Here is a 5,000-nt window from a genome sequence, read left to right on the forward strand (position 1 = left end):
GTTACCCGTTACAACCATGGTAGGCGCAGAACCTACCATCGACAGTTGATAAGGCAGACATTTGAAAGATGCGTCGCCGGTACGAGGACCGTGCGATCAGCCCAAAGTTATTCAGAGTCACCAAGGCAAACGGACCGGACGAGCCGACCGATTGGTTTTGATCTAATAAAAGCGTCCCTTCCATCTCTGGTCGGGACTCTGTTTGCATGTATTAGCTCTAGAATTACCACAGTTATCCAAGTAACGTGGGTACGATCTAAGGAACCATAACTGATTTAATGAGCCATTCGCGGTTTCACCTTAATGCGGCTTGTACTGAGACATGCATGGCTTAATGTTTGAGACAAGCATATGACTACTGGCAGGATCAACCAGGGAGCTGCGTCAACTAGAGCTGAGCAGCCGGCCGCCCGGGAGTGTGTCCCGGGGGCCCGCGCGAACACGCAAGCGTCCGCTCAATTATTCTGCAAACAGGAGGAGGCTGAGCTCCCCTGCACCATACACCTCGAAACCCTCTCAGGTCCCGGCGGCGCGCAGCGCCGTCCTAAGTACTTGGTCGGGTTCGAGAGAGGCGCAATCGCCCGGGGTTTGGCGAGTAGACGCTTTAGGTGCGACCACCCGTGCTCCCAACTGAGCTTGCCGCTGCCGACAGAGGCCCGGGAGCGTGCTGTCGTGGCATTGCCGGCGGGAGACAACACGCGCCACCTACGGTGACCGGCAGCTCCAACGCCAGCGCCACAGAAGGACAAAAGCCCCACTTGGGTGCCGAAGCGAACTCTCCCAGCACAGCGCACGCGCCAACACGTCCGCACAGCTGCGATACAAACCACCTGCGAGAACCGCAGAGGCGACCGAGCAGCAGACGGCGTCGCGGCGCCGAGCGCCGGGCGGCGGCGCATCCTCAGCGCACACAGTCCTCAATCGGACCAGCACACTGCAGATGTCCACCGCGCTTCGCACCGGGCCCGCGAGGACCTACTTTGGCCGCACGGCGCCGCGTGCAGGGTGCGCCGGCGCGCAGCTGCGCCGCCTGCCGCCTCCGTCGGCCGGCGCGCCTGCCACTGGCCGCCCCCACCAGCCGGCTGTAGCGCGTGCGCCCACGCACCGCGCGGCCAGCACGCCGGGAGGCCCCCCCTCACCGGCCGGGGACGGTCCCACCCAGCCACCGCCGCGTATCGCTTCACACCCAGATGCCATTCACGTTCGTGGGCATGGTGGGTATCGCTGGAACAACCGGTTGGTAGCTCAACCGATCGTCGCCATCACTGATTCACCTCTAGCGAGAACAACCGCACCACAACGGTTTACCAGTTGTTCATTTGCGTAACGTCACCAGCAAACGTAGGCGTCCATCGCCATTTGCAAATTCAACGATTGTTGCATGCCTGTGTCAGGTGTCACGACACACTATGTCTGCCCACATACACGCAACAACATGTGCACGCTTCGCGAACACGTGGAAGGTGGCCCCCGTACGTATGCGATGTCCATTGCGCGAACGACTGTCAACCGGCCTCTGTCGCATGTCGCAGATGTGGAACGCAGTGCACCATGCTATCACGGTGTGTGAGAAGAGACGACTACGTCTGACAACACGCGCCACTACATCAACAGACGGCTCATGCTGATCGCCATCCAGGGCATACCACACTGCAATCCAGCTCTTATAGGGAGACGACACGTAGCTGAGTGCACAACATTTGGACCGCATGGTTCGCCGTTGTTGGCGCAGTCGTTGTACGGTCACATGTACCACGATGTATCATTCAGTACATGAGGACCAATGTGCAGTACAGTGTGTGATTTGGACGTACAACATCAGCGGACAGTTGACACAGGCCGTACCACAGCGTAGGCTAAGTGCTTCGCCATGCGAATGCCAATGAACAACTGCAAATGCCAATGAACAACTGCAAAGGGCATTGAGCATGTACGTCCTGCTGCCATCCACATTACAGTGTATAGCTGCAAGGTGTTTAACATGAAGCGATACACTGGGGACCGGGCAGTGCGAGTAGCAAACTATATTGCGGGGGTTGCAGTTAGGCAACACTACACTAATTTAACGCGTCGTATGACAATTACAGAGCAGGTTAAGGCCCAACGTGTGTTGGGTTAAGGCCCAACGTGTGTTGGGTTAAGGCCCAACGTGTGTTGGGTTAAGGCCCAACGTGTGTTGGGTTAAGGCCCAACGTGTGTTGGGTTAAGGCCCAACGTGTGTTGGGTTAAGGCCCAACGTGTGTTGGGTTAAGGCCCAACGTGTGTTGGGTTAAGGCCCAACGTGTGTTGGGTTAAGGCCCAACGTGTGTTGGGTTAAGGCCCAACGTGTGTTGGGTTAAGGCCCAACGTGTGTTGGGTTAAGGCCCAACGTGTGTTGGGTTAAGGCCCAACGTGTGTTGGGTTAAGGCCCAACGTGTGTTGGGTTAAGGCCCAACGTGTGTTGGGTTAAGGCCCAACGTGTGTTGGGTTAAGGCCCAACATAGGTTGGGTTAAGGCCCAACATAGGTTGGGTTAAGGCGCAACATAGGTTGGGTTAAGGCGCAACATAGGTTGGGTTAAGGCGCAACATAGGTTGGGTTAAGGCGCAACATAGGTTGGGTTAAGGCGCAACATAGGTTGGGTTAAGGCGCAACATAGGTTGGGTTAAGGCGCAACATAGGTTAGGTTAAGGCGCAACATAGGTTAGGTTAAGGCGCAACATAGGTTAGGTTAAGGCGCAACATAGGTTAGGTTAAGGCGCAACATAGGTTAGGTTAAGGCGCAACATAGGTTAGGTTAAGGCGCAACATAGGTTAGGTTAAGGCGCAACATAGGTTAGGTTAAGGCGCAACATAGGTTAGGTTAAGGCGCAACATAGGTTAGGTTAAGGCGCAACATAGGTTAGGTTAAGGCGCAACATAGGTTAGGTTAAGGCGCAACATAGGTTAGGTTAAGGCGCAACATAGGTTAGGTTAAGGCGCAACATAGGTTAGGTTAAGGCGCAACATAGGTTAGGTTAAGGCGCAACATAGGTTAGGTTAAGGCGCAACATAGGTTAGGTTAAGGCGCAACATAGGTTAGGTTAAGGCGCAACATAGGTTAGGTTAAGGCGCAACATAGGTTAGGTTAAGGCGCAACATAGGTTAGGTTAAGGCGCAACATAGGTTAGGTTAAGGCGCAACATAGGTTAGGTTAAGGCGCAACATAGGTTAGGTTAAGGCGCAACATAGGTTAGGTTAAGGCGCAACATAGGTTAGGTTGAGGCACAATATAGGTTAGGTTGAGGTACCGTATAGGTTAGGTTAAGGTACAGTATAGTTTAGGTTAAGGTACAGTATAGTTTAGGTTAAGGTACAGTATAGTTTAGGTTAAGGTACAGTATAGTTTAGGTTAAGGTACAGTATAGTTTAGGTTAAGGTACAGTATAGTTTAGGTTAAGGTACAGTATAGTTTAGGTTAAGGTACACATTGTTGTATGGAAAGGTGTAATGGGGGGGGGGGGGGGGGGCGGCCGGTCGGTTTGTTGATTGTGATTATAGTAAGTGGATGCCTGCGGCATCATCTGATTTGCCACGTCAGGATGCACCTTTGGCTCATGACAGGCGGCGCTCCGATTCCATGCTTGTGGCAGACCTGTGTCTTTCATTCCTGCCATTGTTTGTGTGCTGTGAGAGGAGGCAGTATTGTGATGTTGGGTGCACCCCTGTGTAGGACATGTGTGGGTGTTGGTGGCTTAGCTGAGCAATGGTGGTTGTCGGGGGGGTGGGATATTCCGTTTTCTGAGTGGACCTCCCAGTCTGGTTATGACAGTGTGGATTGTCTCATGTGGCGGAGAGGATGCACTGGGTGTTGTTCCATGCTGGTGCTTACATATTGTCTGTGTGCGTGTTACAGGCGGAGAGTAGTGCGTGATAAGAGTGTGTGGCTGCCGTGTGGTTGTGATTGTGAGCAGAGTCTTTCAGCATGTATACGGACAGTTGTATATATTATCTGTATTCTGATGGGTCTATGTATTACTAATCAGCGCCGTGTATACGTTTAATCCGGTTCCAGTCGAAACTGTTGTATCTCTGTACATTAGTGACACGGCGAGCGCGCTATGTAGCTACTCGTCTCGGCAGCTTCCACCGGTGTATGGCAAATGATTATAAGCAATGAGTCGAGTCGTCAATACCGATAGTGTGACGTCACATGTCTGGGGTGGGGGACGCTGCGCCCTTCCGGTGGGTCATGGCCTAGAAAGACGCTCCCCACGCAGGGGGGCTTGGACTGTCATAAACTCTTCCGAGTAATATACTTGCCGTACGTTTTTGCGACTGCGAGTGCAACGCCCACCGGTACCGACATGGATGGAGCGCCTCCTAGCTGACCGCTCAGCATCGGCATTCGTACAGAGAGCAACGCGATCGCGTCTCTAGCTCGTAACTGGTACAGCTCGCAGCTCATGTATAGGGACAATGTTTTTTTTTTTTTTTTTTTTTTTTTTTTTTTTTTTTTTTTTTTTTTTTTTTTTTTTTTTCAATGTTTATTGTACATACATTACCCACTAACTTACAATTTTGCGTGGGCGTTAAAGTAACTAAACAATACTACATAACTACAAGTGGTTACAATTTTAATATCAAAACAACTACAAAACATAAAAGAGCCTTCTGCTCACAATAATACAAAATATTCGGCCTTCTTAGCCTCTCCGGGCTAATCCCGGAGAGTTGCCCGTCCCTAGCCACGGGGAGGCGGGCCGCTACTAACTAACGAAACCACTCTGTAAGAGAACATTTCGTCCCTCCACCACCCATTTAGATATAACAATACACATATACATCTATCTACAGGATTACTTTGTACACATTTACCAGTCTATTGTGCTCTACTCTCTTTTCCTGTTCTTATCGGAAGAGGCAGCTTCCACCGACACAAGACGGTTCTTGTTTATGAATCAGTTGGAAATTGCTTCTAGCGGAACCTCTTACCGATAAACACCAAGTTCGCGGCCAGACCCCAGGCGGACCGAAGATATC

General features: G+C 51.8%; 1 non-coding gene across 1 annotated transcript in view; it reads right to left on the minus strand.

Moving 5' to 3' along the window:
* LOC126435406 (small subunit ribosomal RNA) overlaps positions 1-378 on the minus strand; it is a 1,910-nt gene extending 1,532 nt beyond the window's left edge. Inside the window, exon 1 of the ribosomal RNA XR_007579917.1 lies at positions 1-378. This exon is cut by the window's left edge and continues 1,532 nt beyond it. This is a non-coding gene — a ribosomal RNA (small subunit ribosomal RNA).
* Between the last annotated feature and the right edge of the window lie 4,622 nt (positions 379-5,000).

Source organism: Schistocerca serialis, unplaced genomic scaffold (assembly GCF_023864345.2).
Source record: "Schistocerca serialis cubense isolate TAMUIC-IGC-003099 unplaced genomic scaffold, iqSchSeri2.2 HiC_scaffold_1205, whole genome shotgun sequence".
In the NCBI taxonomy this organism is placed as follows: domain Eukaryota; kingdom Metazoa; phylum Arthropoda; class Insecta; order Orthoptera; family Acrididae; genus Schistocerca; species Schistocerca serialis.